The sequence below is a fragment of the Engystomops pustulosus genome, chromosome 3 (genome assembly GCF_040894005.1).
Source record: "Engystomops pustulosus chromosome 3, aEngPut4.maternal, whole genome shotgun sequence".
NCBI lineage: Eukaryota > Metazoa > Chordata > Amphibia > Anura > Leptodactylidae > Engystomops > Engystomops pustulosus.
The window spans coordinates 81,430,341-81,454,902 of NC_092413.1; positions in this window are offsets into that span (position 1 = coordinate 81,430,341).

Here is a 24,562-nt window from a genome sequence, read left to right on the forward strand (position 1 = left end):
GATGATAAAGATGATATATATTTATTGATAACGGATAGATTTATAGATGCATAAATATAAAATAAATTAGAAAAAGGCGGCACTCCAGGGTTGTGGAACAAAATTGAGTGTTTTTTATTCTCAAACTGCGGTTCAGCTTCGCTCGAAGCCTTTCTCTAGCACTGGAAAGGGGGCCCTGGGCAAATGCCCAGTTTGCCACCCTCATAAAGGAAGCCCTGACTCTCCATTTATATGTCAAGAAGCCCTATTATATATCCCTATTATATTTTTTTTTCTTTACACTTGTGTGCAGTGTCTGTATGTACCAGCTCTGAAGCAAGAAGATGTGATGATGATCACATCATTTCTGCTGACTTCAGAGCCGACTCATACAGCTGCTTCAACGGATCGTAGAAAGTTGAGTAAATGTATTTTTCCACACTGAGATATACATCATGGTAGGGGCAGGTGCTGCTGGCTGCTGTGGAGGCACTCTGGCTGCTAGCTGCAATGGGGAGCACTCTTTCTGCTGTGGGGACACATACTTTCTATGGTAGTATCTCGGATTATTTAACAGTATGTGCAGCTTTGTGGTTGCCTTTAAATGGCTGATTGTTACTAAACAGATCAAGTAAATACATTTATACAGTAGGAAAAATACATTCTGCCCCTTGAAGGCAAACACATGGTTGATCTGGCCCACAAGGGAAAATTAGGACCAAAACCTTTTCAGTTATTGCATTTCAGTTTTTCCGTTTTTTTTATTCCAAAGGCCTTTTATATTTTTCCATTGAAAGAGCCAAATGAAACATCCCTTTTATCCTTTGGGTCAGTGTGTTCACATACAGTAGACTCCAAATTTCTATGATTTTGTTAAGTCTTCTTACCTGCAATAAAAAAATATTTTAAAAACTTTGCAAAAAAACAATGTGTTTGCCATATTCTGACATCTGTAATATTTTCATACTTTGATGCACAGGGTTAAAAAAGGGGAATTTTTTCAGAACAAGTTAATGTTTTCATTGATAACATTTTGGGATCTGTAGAACCTCTTGATCACTCCTTATTAAAAAGGTTATAGGAGACAAAATGGTGTAAAACTGGTGATTTTGACATGTTTTGTCTGTAACGGTAGACACCATATGAATAATTATCACTATATTTTAATAGACTGGGCATTTTGAAATGTGTAAAAACCAAACATATTTCTGATTTTTTGTATATATATGCATACTGGGGAAACTGTAAATATATTGTAAATACACTGCTCATCTATTTCATCCTGCTGGAGGCAGGCTACAGTGGATTTTGACCAATGACAGGTAGCATCAGAGCCATTGACTTCATGGCGGGTGCTGATCTGTGGCAATATTGCAGTGACTAGGTGCTGCCACACTTTGGGGATCAACTGTGGCACCTAACACATTAAAGGGTTGTCTGGTGATAGCATGTTAGACCCAACCACAGAATAGGGCCTAACTTTCAGTGATTTATGTACCCCTTGAAGAAGCGTCAATGAAACAACTCTCATTTTTACTGATACGCAGCCTGGTTGGTATTTCTTACAGTTGACTTTTACACATGCACTTTCTAACTTTATATATGATAATATACTAACAATCTATTTAGCTGCCGGGTGCACTTGCACTTTAACCCTATATATGGTTTTGTATTTATAGATTGCTTTAGCGATTCAAGTCTAATGCTTTTGAATATGCTGTATTTATTATATAATTTATACTGGATAAGAGACCAGGATGTGTTCCATACCATATGCTCACCACCATTTCTGTTTGTTTTTAATGGGTGTTTTTAGTGATAAATTTTAGCGATAAATTTGTTTTAATACTGAAGTCTTACCAACACTGTTACATTTGTTGACTCTAGTCACAGGGCTAAGCCTAACCAGCTGGTGTGCTTTCTTTCACGAAGACAAGCCATGAGCCAAAAGACAAATATTAAATAAGAAACGCCCAGGGACAAGAAGCAAGATGGTATACACTCCAGAAAAACCAAAAAAATAATAAAAGCATTGTGTACTGCGGCCCAGGATTACCGTCCGTGACATTATGCTTCTGGGCTTAGATGACAGAAGGATGGAAAATTTTAGTACCTTTAACTGATTGTCTACCAAAAGCTCCTTAAAGCCAGACGTATTCAGTGTAAAGACTGCATTGTGGCAGTGAAAAGGTTAAGACATGGAGGCTAGCTGAAATAATTAGAAGGCCATAATACATTTGTGCTGACACAGGATATACAGTGCTTGGAAATTCGAAGATTTTTTCTTTGGTCTAGAAAAAAAGTCTGTTGTTAAATAAACAATCATAAATCTATGGCAGGAAGAAAGACAGCTTCTGCTTAACTTTCCATCTTCTATCGGGTCAGCTTAACGTTTTAGTGCCATAAAAAGTATCTTCTGTTCAGAAACGGGTTACATTGGCTTTATGATGTGACTGTGCCAACTCCATGCATTAGTTTTCTGTGGCAAAAGGGCAGACTCAGCACATTTCACGTGACTAACGGCTGCGGCCTTTAGAAGTAAAATAATTGGATAGTTCAATATTTATCAGTCATATGTTGGCTCTGTACATGGGGCATTATATATCATCCTAGGACAAAAATAACTTTACATTGGGTCTGTCACATTTTACCTGTATGCAAGTTCTATAGTGGTTGCACATTGTCTAAAGATTGCTATAAATAATACAGATTGCTTATTATCAAATGTTTATGATCGAGGACTAGTTTCATTCTCAGCATAGCAAATACCAAAATTTATAGACAGATAATAAAATAAGTGGGTGCAATGATCCAGCATTTCTGTTAGATTTCATCAATGAAATGTCCAGCAGAAGCCTCCTCTCACTAATATAATCTCTGCAGCAGCCTCCCTCATTAATACAATGTCCACAGCAGCCTCCCTGCCATTAATGAAATGTCTGCAGCAGCCTACCTGCTATTAAGTACTCCCCCATTAATAAAATTCCCCCATCAGTGCTCCACTATTAATGAAGTACCCCCAGCAGTGCTTCCCATCCCCCCAATAATGAAATGTCCACAGCAGATGCCCTGTAAAAATAATACAATTACCTCTAGCGCTCCTATTCACCCCACGGTTCCAACTTCTTCTGTCCCCAGCTTCCCTACACTGCGGACAGCAGCATCTCTCTGTCTGGGTGCACCTGCTATGATGTGGCCGTGCATAGTGGGTGCTCGCAGGCAGGCGGCATAGACGTGCCTCTGTCCACAGTGCTGGGAAGGCAGAGGAAGCTGGGGCTGCAGGGTGAAGAGGAGTGCCGGAGGAAAGTACTGATTTTATTTTCCAGGTTTAAGTTTTTGGCCGCGGGCCAGGACGGTTGTTCCACGGACTAGTCTTGGGCCGCAGCCTGGCTGTTGCTGACCTCTGCCATAGCCCATGGAAGAGGTCGGTGTTCCTCATCTAGCATTTTGAGAAACTGGTTTTGCGATCAGGCTTGGTTGGTGGTGGTGGCAAATTAAATGTGTATATGGCTCTTTTCATTATTCTAAATTGGTTCACCTATTGATGAACAGTTTTTTTTGTTGTCTCAGCTCCTTTAACTCAGTGATGATGTAAAATTCCAGAGTGTGGGTGGGGACTCTCTACACAGACACTTTATGATTCCTCTGTGCTATGAGATGCTGTGTGCTGACAGTGTGCTTAGATTATCAGTGTATGGGGTTTATTTACATTCTTGTTTAGCTTCTGAAGTTTCTACTAGTACCTGACACATAGAAAAAGAGAGATGAGACAGATCAGAGATGAGATGATGAGATCCATCAGATGGCCATAAAACACAGCGACACTTTCAGCTATGCTAACTCACCTATAAAACTCACTGTCCCTCCCATTGATAGAGACCTTATCCTGTCTGTAGCTTGCAGAATAAGTCTCTAGACAATGCTGCTTACCGGCGGGTGGCAGAGAGCACTGCAGTCAAAAGAAGACAAGAAAAGCTATTAATGAGAAGAATCTGCCTATAGTCAGAAGATTTACAGTCGGATACAGGGACAACCAAAATTGTAAACACCAGGACTGATATATACAGGTTGGAATTATAGCTGTGGAATGCTGTATTTTTGTTAATAACAGTGAATTTGAGATTGTGTTATTTTGTTATTTAAGAATCTTTTCTTTGTGATAATACCCTTTTAACTACTTCATCTATTAACTTGGACATTATGGTGTATCTTATTTGGGCATATTGTATGGATTGGCCTATACTTAAAGGGGGTTAACAATTTTCAATAAATCTCTTTCATTAGACATGTCTCTGCATGTATATATAGCTGTGTCTTTGCCTCCTGTGAGAGCTGTAGCCTTTCCCTTTTATCCACATGCTCCACTTTGCATCTCCACACAACTTCCTGTTTCTCACTCCTTCAGTCTGTCCGTAACGACAGCCTCCTGTGTGTTGTCTCTGTCATCTCAATGAAAGACTTGGGGAGGGGGGAGCAGGATGAGTCATAATTTCCTGCTGCTTATCCCTCCTATTTATCAGTGTTCAGACTTGTAAACAAACAGAGTGCAAAGAGAGTCTGCACCCACCAATAAAGGAAGCATCAGGGATGATGAATCTATTGGTGAACATGCAGGGAATATTAAGGCAGTAAAGGCATATAGGCAATTTATGTTAAAGAATGTCCAACCCCTTTTAAGTCATATTTTTCAACTACTTCTGCTGTGAACCATCAGTTATCTACTTATTGCATAACATGACCTTTCTCCTGCCATTTGTGAAAGAGCTGATTGACTCTTCCCTGGGGAAAAACCATGATTGTCTGGGAGTTGTTTTGAAATGCTAGATGACTGCTTAAATCTTCATGGAGCTATCATATCTTCAAATATTACAGAGCTTTTCGGGTGTCTTGGTATGACATTCAGCGGATGCATCTCTCTTTTTTAGCCCAACCAGAAATAATTTAACCGGTTAAGGACCGGGCCCTTTCCTGTTTTTTCAAGCCCATTTTTCACTCCCCACCTTCAAAAATCTATAACTTTTTTATTTTTACACGTAAAGAGCTGTGTGACGGCTTGTTTTCTGCGTAACAAATTGCACTTCATAGTGATGGTATTAAATATTCCATGCCATGTACTCGGAAGCAGGAAAAAAAATCCAAATGCTGTGGAAATGGTGAAAAAACGCATTTGCGCCATTTTCTTGTGGGCTTGGATATTACTTTTTTCACTGAGCGCCCCAAATGACATGTCTACTTTATTCTTTGGGTCAGTACAATTAAGGGGATACCAAATTTGTATAGGTTTTATAATGTTTTCATACATTTACAAAAATTAAAACCTCCTGTACAAGAATTATTTTTTTGATTTTGCCACTTTCTGGCGCTAATAACTTTTTTATACTTTGGTGAACGGAGCTGTGGGTGGTGTCATTTTTTGCGAATTTTGATAATATTTTCAATGATATAATTTTTAGGACTGTACGACCTTTTGATCACTTTTTATAGATTTTTTTATATTTTTCAAAATGGCAAAAAAGTGCCATTTTCGGGGTTAAACGCATTGAAAAAGGGTACTTTAACCCTAGGTTGTCTGATCGATCCTATCATATACTGCCATACTACAGTATGGCAGTATATGGGGATTTTCCTCCTCATTCATTACAATCTGCCATCAGCACATTGTAATGAAGGGGTTAAAACGAAATAGGCTACCATGGAGATGGATCGCTGCTCCCCGATGACGTCACGGGGAGCGGCGATCCCAGGTAAGATGGCGGCGCCCATGCAATATGCAGCAAAGACTTACCAGCTATGGAGAGGGCTCAGCCCGTGAGCCCTCTCCATGCAGCGCGACCCGACCCCCGCCATGAATACACGCAGGGTGGTCGCGAACCGGTTAATTGTCAGTATTCCCAGATTTCTTCAAACAGCATTTTTAGCCCTTTTGAATTATGTTTATGACCAGAAATTTTTATCAAACTCTATTAAAAGTCTAATTAAAGAACCTTTATGGCCGAAGTTTTACAATAGTAGTCTCTCAAAACTCTCAATCTTCGAGAGAGCAGAAACATAATTCCATATGTAGAGTGAAACTGTTAAAGATGATAGTGCTTATCATATATACTTGAGTAAAAGACGACCCGAGTATAAGCCGAGGGACCTAATTTTAACACAAAAAAACTGTGAAAACCTATTGACTCAAGTATAAGCTGAGGGTGATAAAATGCATTGGTCCCAGCCTCCTAGTATATAGCTAGCAAACCCCTTGTAGTATATAGCCAGCCCTCTGTAGTATATAGAAAGCCAGCCCCCTTTATTATATAGCTAGCCCCCTTTAGAATATAGCCCGCCAGCCCCATTTAGTATATAGCCCACCAGCCCCCTTTAGTATATAGCCCGTCAGCCCCCTGTGGTATATAGCCAGCCCCCTGTGGTATATATCCAGCCCCCTGTAGCATATAGCCAGCCCCTTTTAGCATATAGCCTTCCAGCCCCCTTTAGTATATAGCCTGCCAGCCCCCTTTAGTATATAGCCAGCGAGCCCCCTTCAGTATATAGCCTGCCAGCCCCCTTTAGCATATAGCCGCCTGCCAGCCCTCTTTAGTATATAGCCTGCCAGCCCCCTTTAGTATATAGCCTGCCAGTCCTCTTTAGTATATAGGCATCCTTCCCCCATTAGTATAAAGCCAGCCCCCAGTTTGTGCAGCACAAAAAATAAATAAACTAAGTACTCACCTTTCCGACCTGCTTCAGCTATAGGTCAGGGACGGATCCGGGTCCGTGCACGTGGCCTGGCTGATGCACACTATGATGTCAGCTGCATCTAAGACACAAATAATTTTGTATATTTTTCTGTAATTTTACAGAAAATAATCTCTGATCTCAATCTCTATCAGCACATAAATATAATTCGCAAACTGATTTACTACAGGAAAAAGATGATATTCAAGACAATGGCCCATGTGTTTTGTGCAGGAAGAACAATCCCTGGGGACTAGAAAATAATGCAAACATTGAAATCAACAAAGAGGCAAAGCTAGGAAACATATTGATGAAGGAATATGGATAATATGCATTAGTGTGGGACAGGGCATTAAAGAGTTATCTTAAAGGATAAGTATGAAATTGATGCTTTGTGTTAAAAAATATAAAGGAATAACAAACATAGTAACATGGAGGCCTACGTGCCTTAGGGGGGGCCATCAATGTGTCTATAAATTGTACATTGTAGTTAAACGGCCTAGTGCAGATTTCACATTGGGACCCAAATAAATATGAATTACTAATTAATTTGTAATATTCAGAAAAACATAGAGGACATATAAATATTTGATGGTTGTATTCCCACCTGTTTATGCATACTTTTGTACACAGTTCACACTATATTGTGGGTAAAATGTATCTGTATTGATTGACTTAGCTCAAGATATTTTGCATCTGTACTTTCGGATCAGTACTGATATAAATAAAGCTAGTAAGTAAAAAGTGCATTTGGCACATCAAAGGGGCTTCTAAAAGCACCCAGCAAACATTCTAATAAAATTCATTGTGAATATAGTACGTTTACAGTCTGTGTGATGAAGATGCCTAAGGCTGTGCTGAGAGGTTTAAAAAGTCTAATAAATTGTAGAACTTGAGATTGCGGCCATGGCTTTCAGGACTGATAACATGTGCATGACAGGGTTGTGCTGAGTAGTCTAAATTGCCATCTATATTAAGAGGCTCTGAAGGGGATGTTCAGATCTGCGTAAGCTCTGTGACTTTTATGTATCACCACTAACCACAAGCCCTTGATGGAAGCCATATGGCGAGACTGAAAATAATATAAATGATTTCTATATCAATAGGAAGAAATTGCTTTAAAGGAAACCTACCACTTGAAGTGGCAGGTTTCAGATGGAAATACCGAGCACCAGCTCAGGGTGAGCTGGTGCCGGAGCTTATTTTTGTTAGTGTTTTAAACCGCTGTATTGCGGTTTAAAACACTTTTTAAACTTTATAGCCGGCGCAGGGAGGTACGCGCTCGGCGCTTACCATGCGCGCGGCTCTCCTTCACTTCCTATGTAGCCGCGCGCACGGTCGCGCGCATGGTAAGTGCCGAGCGCGTACCTCCCTGCGCCGGCTATAAAGTTTAAAAAGTGTTTTAAACCGCAATACAGCGGTTTAAAACACTAACAAAAATCAGCTCCGGCACCAGCTCACCCTGAGCTGGTGCTCGGTATTTCCATCTGAAACCTGCCACTTCAAGTGGTAGGTTTCCTTTAATTATTGTAGCTCTGAAACAGGATACAAATGAACCCACTTCCATAAATAGGCCATGTTATGTTGTACCTTTTCTTTTCATCATTTTGTATGTAAGCTTATGTTTTGCAAGAAATACAAATATGCTAATGCTTGTTTGATTAAGAGGCCAAGTACTGTAAACTGAATGGGTCTTCTGGGACAAGAACATAGATGCCCTCCCTAGCATTTGATCCATGCAGATCCAACCATAATGATCTGTACAGGTGAAAGAAGTCACATGTGGAATAAAATGACAGTGCTATTTGCTATGCCTGCTAATTGTGGCTCAGCCCAGCTACAGATTTCAGCCTTTAATGGAAAGTTTTGAAAGTCTTCAAGGGGTTCCCCAGCTATAGCAAGTGGGCCTAATTTGATCATTGGTGGGTGTCTCAGTGATGTGAACCCATTGATCATGAGAATGGGGGTTTGTTATGCACTGACGAAGATTGCCAAGATGAACAGAGCAGCCCGCCCATGCATGACTGGCTTCTCCGGTCATCTGGCCTTGACCTGAATAAGTTGGATCGTGAAATGCTTATGGGGATCAACTAATAGTTGACATCACTACAGGTCAGAAAGCGTCAGTGTTTCTGGCGTCAGCCCTTTCCAACCCAGCCAGAAGGGCACAATGGCTTAAAGGCTGGAGTGGTGATTTAGCCTCAAAGAATCACCTCTGTAACATTCCATGTGAAGGTGAATTCTTGTTCGGTACAGCATTAGATAAGATTATTGAGAAGGCTGAAGTCTGCAAAAAAGGATTTCCAGGCTCCAGCTCTCAAGACTCTCAAGGAATCTGATTGTAAAAGTAGTAAAAGAACCAAAGGTTTCATGTTTGGACGATCCTCTCATCAAGAAAAAAAAACAGAACAAAAATGATACCAGAGGTGTCAAGGTTTATAAAAGAATGGGAACTATCTCAGGACCAAAAATGTCCATCAAAAATGTGTTGATGGAAGTTCCTTTGCAGGAAAAATGCTTGGGATTTTATTCAAAAGTGTTTCACATGACAAAGCCAGATGGTTCTCTAAGAACTATAATAAATCTAAAGCCACTCAACAGATTTCTCAAGGTAGAGAAATTTAAGATGGAATCTCTCAAGACAGGTGTATCTGAGGGTAGCCATCTACATAATAGGAACCGTAGTACATCTCCAGTTTCAAGCCTTGCCTTTAGGGGTAGCAGCAGCCCCAAGAGTTTTCCATAGATAATCTCCAAGATGGCTTCTTATATTAGGAGGGAACAAGGGACCTTTGTTCCATATCTCAACCCTTCCTGTTGGGAGTCAGAAGAAGCAGTAAATCTACAGTTGCCCAGGGTTCAGGAGACATTGAAATGCCTAGTTTGGCTTGAAAACATCAAGAAATTGTCCCTAACACCAACAAAAAATCAAAGATCTTCCTGGGGATTCGACTGGACTCTTCCTGTCAGAGATCTCTTTATCCAGAAGGGAAGAAATCTTCAAAAGACACTTTGTTATTTACAATTGACACAGTCTCCTACCATAAGGGAATTGATGAGTCTGATAGGTCTGTTCACATCAACGATTACAGCAGTTCCTTGCGCTCAGCTTCATACTCGACCCCTGCAACTGTTTATGCTGAAGGAATGGGATGGTAAGGACTCTAGCCTGGCCCAGAAAATAGAAGGAAATAGAAGGATTTCCTTGGAGACAACCGAAACCAGTTACAGATGCCAGTCATTGGGGTTGGGGAGCACATCTGGAGTGCCAGGAGTTTCAAGGCTGTTGGGATCTGCAGATGGTGGACAAGTCATCAAACTTTAGGCCTTCCGGGAAGCCCTGAAAGCATCCTCATCTCTGGTCCAGGGATCAGACCTAAAGTTCTTTTCGGACAATGTCGCAGTCGCTTTCATAAACCAACTAGTGGGAACCAGAAGCCAGTTGCTAATGAACTTATGAGATCCTTGAGGTAGCGAGCAGCTCCTGAGTTGCTTATCAGTGGTACACATAAAGGGCGTGGACAACATGAGGGCAGATTTCCTCACCCATCATCAGTTGAACCAGGGGTAATGGTGCCTCAACAGGAGGGTATTTGTGATGGTTACCCATCTGTGGGAATCTCCAGAAATCGACCTCTTTGACACACAAAAGAACAGGCATGTTAGAAAATTCTGTTCCCTGAACAGGAAGGACTATCCATGGGCTCTGGATGCCTTGTCAATAACCTGGAAGTTCAGTCTGGCATATGATTTTTTTTCCTTGATCTGTATAACAAGAGTCCCGAGGAAGAACAAGCAAGATCATGCAAGAATAATTATCACAGCTCCCTTATGGACAAAACAAGCCCGGTTCGCGACTCTAAGAGAACTTTTGGCTTCAGGTCTATGGATCCTCCCGGAGACCCCGGCCCTACTATCAGGGTTCGATATTACATCCAGAAATCAACCATCTTCATCTAACTGCATGGAATTTGAAATGCTGGTACTACTCAAGAAGGGCCTTTCTGAAAAGGTAGTATCTACTTTGCAAAAGAGTAGGAAGCCAGTGACCTGGCTATATATTTCCGAGGCTGGAAGGTCTTCTTTAAGTTTGGTCAGGATCAGAAAGTAGACCTAGAGCATCCAGAAATATCCAAAATTTGAAACTTCCTTCAGGCAGATTTAGAGAAGGGTCTTAAACCAGCAACGCTTAAGGTACAGGTCTCAGCCTTGAGTTCATTGTTTGATAAATATTTTGTATCCCATAGATGGATAGTAAAATAATTAAAGCAGCTGCCTGTTTAACACCATTTAAAAGATCCTCGGTTCCCCCTTGGAACTATTAAACTTGGAACTATTAAAGCAGTATTTTTAGTCGCCATCAAGCCAGCCAGAAGAGTAGGGGAAATATCAGCACTATCATGTAAAGCCCCTTACATACAGATCCTGGATGATAGAATAGTCTTATTTACTGACCCAGCATTTCTACCGAAAGTAGCATAAAAATGTCATAGATCTCAGGAGATCAGATAAGGTAATCTGATCTCCTGAGATCTATGAAATTTTTACGCTACTTTTTGTGCAAATCCAGTCTCAGACAGGGAGAAATAATTCCATACATTAGATGTTAGGAGGACTTTGATAGCATATTTGGATAGGTCAGCTGAATGGAGATAACCTATTTGCACTTTAAGGAGGAAGAAATAGGGGTAGCAGAGCCTCTTTAACTTCTATTTCTAGGTGGATCAAAATGGCCATTACATCATTACATCAGCCTATAGAGCTGCTGACCTGCCCGTACCAAAAGTCTGATACAAAAAGCTCACTCCACTAGACCGGTCTCCTCCTCCTGGGCGGAACTTAGTGAGGTGTCTGTGAGTCAGATATGCCAGGCGGCAACCTGGTTTTTGCCACATACCTTGGATGTAGCAGGTGCACATGAGTTGTCCTTCAGTCGGAGGGTGCTTTCTTCGGTGATCCCTCCCTAATCCTTGTCTGTTATTCTCTCCGGTGAATTTGAATCTTAAATCCTGCGCTCAGTCCGAACCAGTCGGGTTGTTCGACATCGGGACCCCCTATTTGTGTTGCATGAAAGCCAACGCAGCTGCGCCACAATCTCATCCCGTGCGAAACAATCCCAGCGCAAACCCCTGTAAAATACCTGTCAAAGCTGCCCAAATCCGGAAAACGGCAAACAGTCCGCTGAAAGTGAGCAGCACGACCCTTAGTAAATAAGTCCCATTCAGCTATTATGGAATGTGAGAACAACTTATAATTTGTAATATACAAGAAGAAAAGGGTTATTCCTATACCAAAGGCAAAATAGTGGCAATGCAGTTTCATGGCAAGAATCTGCATAACAAAGTATATGCTAAATCAAATTAAAATATGAGCCAAGATTATTGTTTATAATTTGATAGTAGTATGTGGATGTTGAGATATGGACCCTGAAAGTCAATAGTTCAAAACATTGCTACCCCCTTACTCCCATTCAGAGTATGTCTGAATGGGAGGGTGGAGAAGACTAATGCCAGGCGCCTACAGTGTACTGCCAGCTGCAATCTAAAAACTTTTTTTTTTGCTTTTAGATAGAAGTTGGTTTTAAGCTCCTGCAATTTTTTTCAAAAAACTTTTAACATGGGATGTGTGTGTATCTAGGCTTTTGTATAAAACTGGGCATGATTCCCTTGACTAGATAATACAAAGGATAATTATACATTCTTTATTCTATGCCCATCGGGCATCCTGTGACTGGCAAAGCTGTGTTTGTATTGCTTCAGAATGATAACAAAGTTCAAGAGTTAATAGTCAGAACAATAGTTGTACTGTCTGGCAATTATATGCACCTTATATTATAAACTGGGGTGTAATTAACTGACAAATACATTGGAGATTGAGATAAATAATTACCAATGTTGCAGTATAACAAAAGCTGAGTCATTGTCTATGGATATAATCTTCTTCTTATTACTTTATCTTCATCTTTCTACAGCAGCCCACTGTCAGCCAGATAGGGTTCATAAATAGTTACCGTAATCCCTGGTGCTAGAAAATACATGGGGTAGCTGCAAGTATAGTGTTCACTCAATTCACAACTATTTTTTCATGCATTGCTATTTCAATCATCATGGGCGTTACCGATTAATTCCATTGTCTTACATGTAACAAAGTAGGAGACACCCTCAAAAACTGACATTAGAGGTTAGTTGGCAGGCCCTATAAACATACAGTATTTGCACTTTTGGACCGATTCCAAAAATACTGCAGAGTTATCCTGACATTTTGTGTGGTTCTCACAGTTTTAGTGCAATCATTGCATTAAGTGGGACTAAACTTTTCTGTCAAATAGTTCTGTTGCCTGTATAACATTTTTTTAATATGACGAATTATAGATTTTTCTTTAACTTTGTCCTTGTTTTTTCTGAACTCTTGCCCTGCCTTGGATTTTCTTATTTTCTATTTTTTTTCTGCACTTATGCACTATGTCAAAATTTGTTGTCTTATACATGCTCACCCATTCAACAGATATATAAGGAGAAGTGTCACGGGTGTACCCGCGAGCCACATCGCGGGTCGCGGGCTCACCCGTGCCTCTCGCTCCCCGCAGGCGCAGCACGTCTCACCTCTCCCCGCTCCCGATTCCCGGCCTCGCTCCGTGTGCGCGTGGTCCCGTGCCTTAGGGCGCGCGCGCGGCACTTCTAGGAAATTTTGAGGGCCAGTGCGTCACTGATTGGCGCTGGTCATTTCCCATGAGGCTATTTATATCTGCCTCTCCCATCTAACCCTGCCGGATCTTTGTGCCTCACAGCCTTGGAGAAAGCTCTGCTGCGATTTGCCTGCGTTCCAGTGTCTCCTGCGTTCCTGTGTCTCCTGCGTTCCTGTGTCTCCTGCGTACCTGACTTCCTCCGTGTTCCTGTGTTACCTGACCTCCTCCATGTTCCCGTGTACCAGTGTTGCTGTCATGTGTGCTGTGTTCCCATACCCTTCTGCTTGGACCTCCTGTTGCTGACCCCGGATTGGACTGTGACGTTGCATCTCTGCCGCCTGCCCTGACCCTGTGCCTGGACTGTGACCTCGAGCTTGACTGCTGTTTCTGTACCTCAACCTTGGCCGCCACTGCAGACAAGTCACGCCTGAGGAACGACCTGGTGGTACCACGCCGCAGCTTGTCTAACCCGCTTTGCAGCGGGCTCTGGTGAAAACCGGGTACCACTTAGACTCCGGGCCCAGGTAGTGGCTTGAGTCATCGTCTTCAGTGGTCCAGTGGATCCACAACCCGTAAGCCTGACAAGAATCTGATAAAATTTCTAGCAACTGAAGTCTCCATTTGGAACAAAATTGTGGAATATGTTTAAATCCAATAGTCTGATCCTTATTTACATTTCCATTTGGAGAGAGTCTATAGGTTTCTATACACGCAGTCCTGCTGAAATCAGGCGGTTCAGCCAACAATACTATAATGTACATAGCTAGGTCAGACATCAACCTCAGGAAACATTGCACAGTTTATTGTACCGTGAGTGCATGTAAAGTGTATGTTGACTGTAAATAAAATATATGTGCAGCATAATGTAACTAGCAATGCCATTTGTCACCACTCGAGGCAACAGTTGAAATGAATTATTGTATTAAAGGGAACCTACCACCACGATTCTATCTATAAAGGTAGAACGGGTGGTAGTTGCATGTATGGGACGTGAGGAGAGCTCTTTTTAGAGCTAATCCTCGCGGCCCGCTATGTTTTTGGAAAACTTTATTGCCCTAATATGTAAATTTTGTAAAGCGGCTACTGAGGAGTGTAGTAGCCGGACATGAGGCTACACGTCGCGGCTACTACACGACCCAGTATCCTCAGTTCTCCTCCTACCCTGAGATCTTCAGCGTGCAGCTCCTCGTAGCTGCGCACTGTAGTCCGAGAAGCTAGTGTGCTGTGCATGCGCAGAACAAAGGGCCGCGCCTGCGTTTCCGCAGCTCCGAGGCCGAACTCCGGCTTCTTGGATGAGGGCGCGCAGTTCCTTGTAGCCCAGGGTAGGCGGAGCAAAGAGCCTACTGGGGGGTGCCCTACATATTAGGGCAATAAAGTTTTCAAAAAAAATAGTGGGGACATGAGGATTAGCTCTAAAAAGGGCTATCCTCACGTCCCATACATGCACCTACCACCCTTTCTACCTTTATAGGTAGAATCGTGGTGGTAGGTTCCCATTAACAATCCTGTTTTTTTTCTTCTTTTGTCATGTTTATAGTAATCTATTTTTAGTATTTATTGTTGGTACAGATTTTTTTTAAAAGGCCAGTACATTATGCCTTAGTCAAAGGAGTATTCCCACAAAGACCAGTTTCATGTACTCAGGATAATAAAATAACACATTCACTGTTATTAACAAAAATACAACATTTCACAGATATAAGTCTAACCTGTCTCTATCAGTCCTGGTGTACACAATTTCAGTTGTGTCTGGTTTTCTGACCCTGTATCTATGGTGTCGGGTAGGCCATCTTGCTTTTCAGTCTGATGGTGCATGAGCTGAGATATTCTCTGCTCTCTGCCTCTAGCCCCCTCCCCCCTCCATTCCAGGACGGAGCTCACTCTGATATAAACTTGCTTCCTGCCGGCAAACACCTCACATTGTGAGGAGATAGAAGCTACAGGCAGACAAGTTCTTAATCTGGGGAGACACAGATCTTTTTTTTGTAAACATCACAAGGGGATTGAGATTTGAGAATTTTCTTTAACTTATCTGAAAAGGCAATGCAACCACAAAATCTTTTTACCAAAATAAATTATTATAAGGATTGACCCACAAGGTATATGACGGATTGACTTACATATAACGCAGCCCATGCATTTGCTGGGGACCTCGATCAGTGAAGACATGAAGCCAATCCTTCCATGCCAGCTATTATGGAAAAAGCTGGGAAGGGAAAAGCAGAATGTTGACTCACATTAACCCTATGTGCTTTAACCTATATGTACCTCCTCATACAGCGAAAACAGGTTCAGGTGATACATGTGGAGCTGATCTATTCACTGAGGGGCCCACAGAAATAACTTTGCTTGGGACCCCAAGAAATATAATCCCTAGTCTATCTATGGCATATGTCCTCTTTTAATTTAAGTTTTTTCTATAGCTGGAATAGCTGAAAAGTAACATTTTTCCAATATACATTCATTACCTGGTTGCATCAGTTTGCCTGCTAATAATCTGATTTCTGCCAGTCTCAGCAACTTCCTCTTTCAGCTTTGCATTCTGCCAGGAAGAAATCATACAGGGAAACAGAAGATGCAGGCAACCGACTCCAGGGTCAGCAAAGGGTGAGGGGAGGGGCTATGCAATGTTCTTGTTCCCATTTCTGCTCCGTAATTGCAGGAAGCTTCTTTTTTCCTGAAGCAGCGGCCTTTGTGAAGGCAGGAGCTGAGAAGCATGTCTGCTCTGTTTTGTCTACAGTCTGCACTCTAACCCGCAATCTCTGAACACCACACCCTTCTCCCTAGGATTTGATAAGGTTACAATCTGACACACAGAATAAAAAATATTTACATCTGTGTTTGTTGTGTCTCTTCGTCCTGCATGTCAGCAGCTGCTTTCTTATCATTCTCTATACTCCCTGCTCACCCACTGTCCTAGGAAGAGAGAAGAGTGATGGCATCTGTTGAACAACCGGGCGTACACATCGATAATAGCAGGTAGCGCATACAGTAGTCTTAAGACCGCAAAAATATGGTGGGGCCCCCAAATTAATTCCTTTTTTAAAAAGAGAATTTAAAATACTTAATAAAGTAAATGCCCTCCCCGTGTGTTTTCCAAAGAAAGAGAAATAAAAGGTATGTTCATATTAATATATACGAACAATCCATTTTGTACAAGTATGAAAAGAAAAGAAGGTAAAAGTAAGACGACCTTCTAATTATGCAAAGTGAAAGGAGCCACCTAATACTAAAGACACAAAGTAATGCCCCCCCACTGAATAATTCTCTCACACTAAATAAGTCTCAGCAGTAAATAATGTCCTCACAGCCCCTAGTAAGTAATGTCCCCAACAACACCCAGTATACTGAATAATTCTCACACTAAATAAGTGTCACCAGTAAGTGATTTCTCCACAGACCCCAGTAAGTAATGTCCCCCACAGCCCCCAATAATGCCCCCCACAGATTTATGACTACATGAGACTTCTAGTCTACGTATGTAAATATGAATTGATGCTTTCACTTCTTCAGGATGTAGCCTTTTTGTACATTAAGGCTCAGTCCTTTTTTTAAAAAATTGACCAGTGTGTCTTCCTGTGGTAATATCTTTTCAAAACTTTAACATCTCCCTGTGATTTTGAGATTGTTCTTCCGTTAGACATTGTAGTCTATGATCGTAGTATAATTTCACTGATTAGTTACTTTTTGGGGTTAAAAATGCAATAATTTAGGAGAAATTTGAAAAAATAAAATTTCCAAGGTTTCAAATGTTCTACTTTTTAGACATAAAGTCATACCACTAATTTTTTTTGTAGAAACCTTTTGCCATTTGTCTTCTTTATATTTCCATAACAGTAGAAAGGACCCAGAAAGAGGTGATAGTGGGGAGAGCTGCCCTGACAGGGGGACACAGGTCCCAGATCTTTTAGCCTTGCATTGGCCCTGTTGTAACCTATAACGTTATTATTATTATTATTATTATTACAGGCATTAAAAAACAACACAATATCACACACCATGAAAACAGATATTTGGTACATTGCATGATAACCCATTAATCAAATAAAAGGGCATACATAAACAGGTTTGGCTTTAGACAAAGTGGGGCCCATGGTGAAAATAAAAGTGAGGCCCCCAAAATAAAATAAAACAGCAGCCCACAGGGCCCTACCCCTGATTACCATTTGTCCAACTGAATTCACAGACAAATTTTTAAAAAGTGTTCACTCCCTGATCTGAAAAAGCTGACATTACATATTATGGGAGCTGTCTCACACACTAGTGTTAGTCAGTGACACTGGCGATGATCAGAAAGAGGACTTCAGTACCACTTTACACAGCCGTGACCTATCGCTGCTAATGCCACCGCCAGATATCTTCAACTGTGTGCAGCACATCTCCACACTGCGCCCGAAAAATACCAAAGTCACTTTCAGTATAATGTTACCTGGGTAACAGGTAAAGCAACCCATAATTATTATTATTGACAAATATTCAATATGTTTTTTTAACCCCTTAAGGACGCAGGGTTTTTCGGCTCATTTCTCGCTCTCCAACTTCAAAAATCCATAACTTTTTCATTTTTACGTGTACAGACCTGTGTGAGGGCTTATTTTGTGCGTAAAAAATTTTACTTTCCCGTAATGTTATTTATTTTAACATGCTGTGTACTGCGAAGCTGAAAAAAAATTCCAAATGTGGAAAAAATTTTTAAAAAACGTTCACGTTCTTGTGGGCTCAGTTTTTACGACTTTCACTCTTCGCTCCAAATAACATGCCTACTTTATTCTTTGGTTCGGTGCGATCGCGGTGATACCAAATTTATATAGGTTTTATTGTGTTTTAATACATTTTCAAAAATTAAACGAATGTGTACAAAAAAGAAAAAAAAAATGTCCATCTTCTGACGCTAATAACTTTTTCATACTTTGGCGCACGGAGATGTGTGAGGGGTCATTTTTTGCGAAATGAGGAGTCGTTTTCATTGCTACCATTTTGAGGTCTGTGCAACATTTTGATCATTTTTTATTTCATTTTTTATGTGATGTAAAAAGGTGTAAAAGTCACATTTGGGCGCCATTTCCCGCCTCGGAGGTCACCGCCGCCCGTAACCGTTTTTATATTTTGATAGATCGGGCATTTTGGGACGCGGCGATACCTAATATGTTTGTGATTTTTACTGTTTATTATGTTTTATATCCGTTCTAGGGAAAGGGGGGTGATTTGAATTTTTAATATTTTATTAATTTTTTTTATTTTTTTAACTTTTTTTTTCTTTTTTTTTTCACAATTTTTTTAACCCTAGATAGTCAGATCGCTCCTACCATATACTGCAATACTTCTGTATTGCAATATATAGCATTTTTGCAGCACATTCATTACAATGAGCCACTGGCTCATTGTAACGAATCTGCAGATGCCAGATAGTCTCGGGTCAAACGAAGACCCGAGGCTACCATGGCAACCAATCGCCGCCCCCCGATGATGTCCGGGGGCGCAGCTATCGTAATAAAGATGACAGCGCCCGCGCCGCGCCGTCTTTTGAACGCCGCCGGCGTTGAAAGGGTTAATATCCGCGATCGGTGCAAGCGCCGACCGCGGTTATTAGCGGTGGGGTTTTGCTACTATATGCAACAACCCCCACCTCTGTATGAAGAGGACTCAGCCCGTGAGCCCTCTTCATACATCCCTTATACCTCTGCGCCGTAAAGCTACGGCGCAGAGCTTTAAGGGGTTAAACTTGGTGCCCCCAGTCTATTTACAGCCCCCACAGCCCCCAATCTATATACTTATTACTATTACTTATTACTTATTATCTTTGTAGCTCACCTCCGAGGTCTTCTTAACAGGAGAAATTGTGGGGACCAGAGAAAGGAGCTCCAATGATAATTCATCTCTATGCATACCTTCTCAATCCTCCTGTAGTCCCATGCAGCTAAGGAAGGTTCACTTTAAAATAGCACTGATCTTGGCACATCATGGCCTTCTTGAAACTGCAGGAGGTTTTTTTGAGTCCTGTCTGCTGAACTATGTGCTGGGGTGATGACTTGGGAGCCCACTGAGAGCGCTCTGAGTGCCAGGTCTGGCACCTTTGCTATAGGTTCACCTCATCTCCTATTAACAGGCTTAGTTTCTGACAAACAATTGTGCAAAATCTTTCAAAATTTTGTTTTGAAAACCCAGTCTCATTTTTTTATACATAATGTCACAGAGTCTAAACCACCTTAAATCTGGAGCCATTCAAGTAGGTTTTTATGGTGAAAATGCCAGAAAACCATCCGAGACTATAGCAAAAAACTCTGCCAGTTTAGAACTGCTCTACAGGTCTACATTGGCAGACTTTGCACCCATATTTCTAAGGGACAGGAGCTTTTTAGTGGAAACAGGTGCAGGACCGTCAGCTGGGGGAATTTTAAGGCTTCATTCAGACGAACATATGAGAGACCTATTTACAGTGGCAAACTGTACATCTTTTCCCCGTGTGGATGGCCCATATGCCGTACATATTTATGCAGAGGGGAGGGGTCACCCATCCTCCTCTCCAGCACGCCGGACATATGCCTGTCCGGCCGAAGCAGTGCGGGCGAACGTTCATCTAAATGCAGCCGAAGACCGTTCTCCCAACTGTTCTAATTACATTCTTTGTTCTAAACCTTAGCTAGTTATCAGTATCATCCGATAGAATAGAGTTTTGTATGATCATACTGGCTTTAATCTTGACTATAATTTATCTATCACATTCACAGATGTGAATTCTCTTTTGTTAAGTTCTTTTGAAAGAATCTCAGACACAGTTAAATGAGAAGCTGCATGGTCCCTGGCTATGGTCCATGAATTCAGTGCTAGGGGGCTCTTACAAGATCCTAAAAATGTATATTTTTTCTGTAATGTCAATATTGCAGCTGCAGTTATAAATATCTTTATTGCACACAGTTTATAAAGCAATTTCTAAGATTTAGCCTTTTAGTGCATGAACTATTAGAAGTTAAATTTGCCAGGCTAAGACTTGGGCAATACAAAATTTATATAAACATTAATTTAAATTAATGAAATCACTTGGACATTGTGACCATGGGTTTTATAAATGGAGGGCAGTGTTCATTGCATTGTGGCCCGTTTACTGTGAAGGCTTTTTCCTTCCAATCGGCCACTAACAGTGATCTAACCTGGAAAATTAAGATGTTTATTCAATAATCTCAGTAGAAGGTGATTGGATAACATTTCCTCTCTTTATTTGTACTCTCAGCTATTACCTTTATGCAAGTATACTCTATGCATATTAAACACTATTAGTAGACTCCCACAATGGACTCAAATTATGGACATACGCCAAACGCTTTCTCAAAGGGAAAATGTACTATGTTACTAGTGCGACCAGTTATTCCTTGGATTTTCAATAACAAAGTGGCCAGTTGCCAAGTCTGTATTTTGTGATTTTGAAGGTGTTGCAATTTTTTAAGACTGGTTTTAAATGCCAATTTTAAAATTCCCCCTGCTAACGCTTCAGTGCCCATATTTACTAAGAGGCTCAGCCTCTTAATAACTCTGGAAAGGATCCAGATCTATGGGAATGTAGCCAACTTCCATGGACATGGCCGAAGGAGGAAAATTGATGACAAATAAAAGAGACAAATTTAACTTTTTAGCAAGGTTAGTCCTATGTTCACAGGCAGAAAAATGAAGCATATCTTGAAAAGAGGACTGTCCCTACTGTGAAACATGGTGGAGGCTCTGTAATGTTCTGGCACTTGCTGCATCTGGCACAGGATGTTTTGAATCTGTGCAGGATACAATGAAATCTGAAGACTATCAAGCAGTGCTGTAACAAGACTCTACTGGGCCCTGGTGAAAACTTTGGATTGGGGCCCCCATGTACCTAAATTCTCACTGCCGCCCCTGTCCTGCACATTACATCTGAGAATACACATATATGCAACACAAAATTATTCTCATAGAAGCTCGTAATACACCTTATATGTAGTGTCCAGCAGCTCTTATTAAAGAAATGCTGACAACAGCCCCATTAATGAAATGTCAGCAGAGACCCCCCTTAATGAAATATTAGTAGAGAACCCCTCAATGAAATGTTAGCAGAGACCCCCCTTAATTAAATGTCAGTAGAGACCCCCTTAATTAAATGTCAGTAGAGACCCCCTTAACGAAATGGCAGTAGCGGCACCCTAACAAAATGGCAGTAGAGGCCCCCTTTCATGTGATGTCAGAAGACTCCCCTTTAATTAAATGCCAGCAGTTGCCCCCTTAATGAAACTAAAACAATAAACTCTGTAGTTGCCTTACTCAGTGATCCCACAGCTTCCTCTTCTCTCTGGCAGCAGTGCAAGGAGATGCACGTCCATCAGTGCGGCTGCCACACACACACTGTATGACAAGGTGGTAACGCCACTGATGACGTCATCAGTGTGCGCAGGCACAATGCATAGACGTGCATCTGCCTGGCTGTGCCACTACTGTAATCAAATGTATGCGTGACTGACACGCATAGAATAGATTCTCCTCACATCTGACGGGACCCGGTGGTTACACCTGCTGATGATCCGTGAACTACTGCTGACTACCAAACCCTTATAACACACATATATATGTGTACATATATTTAGCAGATGCAACTGATTAAACCTTAAAGAGGACCATTCACCACCTCACACATGCATTTATGTGCAAACTGCACCTGAAAACATGTGCAGAACCTTTAATAAATGTGAGTCATTGGGGCACATTTACTTACCTGGTCCAGTCGCGATCCAGCGGCGGGTTCTCCGACGCTGATTTGGGTTCTGCCGGGACTCACTAAGTTCCGTGCGCCGATATTCACCAGGTGTCGCTGCTGCGCCGAGGTCCGCCGGAGTTCACCTGCTTTTTTCTGGTGTATGTGAGTGCTTGATCTTGCGACACAAATGGCTTTTTAAATTCTGCGGTTTTTCCAAATCCTTCGGGTTGTCCGGTGGCCACGCCCCCCTGATTTATGTCGCGCGATTGCTCCAAAAATCGATCGCGTGCGCCACAATCCCGTGAAATACAGCGCAAAGCGGAAATATTCGGGAAAAACCCGACGGATTCGCTGCTGTGGACCCTTAGTAAATGTGCCCCATTGTGTTAACATTCTGCTTATATTGAATTAACATTGCATTTACAACATATTTAGAAAAAACAGAACGGCAGGCATTTATTGAGTGCAGGGTGGCGCCGGATGCAAGCTATAATTTTCAGTGGGATGTAAGTTTGTGGCACAAGGGATTATTGATTTGGCATATGAACAAAAAGGTTTATTAGGACTGTCTCCCCATTCATGAAGGTGAAATAGAATTACCTGCTCTAATTGTGCACCAAAAATTTTGTCACAAAATTATTCAAAAAAAAAAAAAAAAAAAAAATAGAAGTCCCGGAAAAATGTCAGATTCAAAAGTGGGGCCAAAATTTTGCACCCAAAAAAAGAAAAAGAACATGTCATTAGTCTCGGAAAAGCAACAATATTGTGGTGCAGAAAATTCATAAATAAGGCAAAAGAGGTGCAGCAAGGGAAAAAAATAATTTCTGACCGGGTTTTTGTTTGGAAGTCGATAATAAATGTCCCCCAGTGTTACAAATTGTACTGCGAACTGGATTCAAACACAATGGTATTGCACACACAATAGAAACATGAGCACAGTGTATATGAAAACACATTGTGAATTAACCCCATAGCGCAATAAGACGTACCTGGATGCTTTATTGTGCATGGGGGAGTATGACGAGGGCTCCCGGGCTGAGCCCTCTTCATACTCACCGGGTGCTTGCTTCAAAATGAAGCAAACACCCATCGCTAACACCCGCGATCGTGCGATCGATCGCGTGGGCACTGACATCTTGGCTCCGACCGTCGATCCCCGTGACTTCATCACCACCCACCCACATATCCGTACACCAAAGTATGAAAAAGTTATTAGGGCTAAAAGACAGCAAAATGAAGAATTTGTGTTTTGTACAGGATGTTTTAATTTTTGTAAATGTATGAAAACATTATAAAACCTAAACAAATTTGGTATCCCTGCGATTGTATTGATCCAATGAATGAAGTAGATGTTATTTAGGGTGCACAGTGAAAGGCGTAAAATCCAAGCCCACAAGAAATGGCGCAAATGTGTTTTTTCATCATTTTCACTGCATTCAGAATTTTTTTCCCGCTTCCCAGTATACAGCATAGAATATTAAATAACATCACTGTGAAGTGCAATTTGTTATGCAAAAAACAAGCCATCACACAGCTCTCTACATTGAAAAATGAAAAAGTTATAGATTTTTGAAGGTGGGGAGTGAAAAATAAAGACGCAAAAATGACCTGGTCCTTAAGGGGTTAAACGTCATGTAAACACAATGTAAATTCCATGTAAGGGAAATGCAATGTAAATGCAAACATGAAAATATGATGTAAATGCCATATAAATGTAAATGCAATGTAAACTTGATGCAAATACCACGTTTCTTGTAAATGTAATATAAATACTTTTACATCACGTTTTATGTTTATATCGCTTTTGCAATAGCATTGTGTTTCAGTTTACATCGCGTCTGCGTTCACATCACGTTTACATCATGTTATCAAATCTGAATTTACATTGCGTTTTTGGAAACGTCACATTTGCTTTCATATCACGTTTGCGTTCACATTGGATGTACATTCCGTTTACATGGCAAATTTGTTACATTGTGTTACATAACAGAATGTCAACAGAATATTATATATGTGTGAATTTAGCCCTTCTAGATGAGCATCATAGTAGCTTCACTGACATTGGCTGCTGTTGATTGGACAGTATGAGAGAAGATTAGCATAACACGCGCCTCCATCCCCAGCTCCTCCTCTCAGAACACAGATTACAATGGTCAGATACTGGGACTGATATTTCTGCAACCGTGGGGGCTAGAAATAAAATCGAAAGTGCCCGTGAATCAGTGTAGCAGCCCCCATACAATGCTATACTAATCTCCATTATCCCCATAATCTGTATGAGGTGGTGAAAGGTCCTCTTTAAAAGTCATATTTTCTGACTCTTCTATATTAATAATTCTTCTATATTGCAGAAATATACAAATAAAACAACAGTACAACACACATGCACATTTACTGAGCCAAGTGCACCAGCCACCTTACATGACATGTAAGTAGACTTGTGCCAACATGTGATGAAGACCAGATGT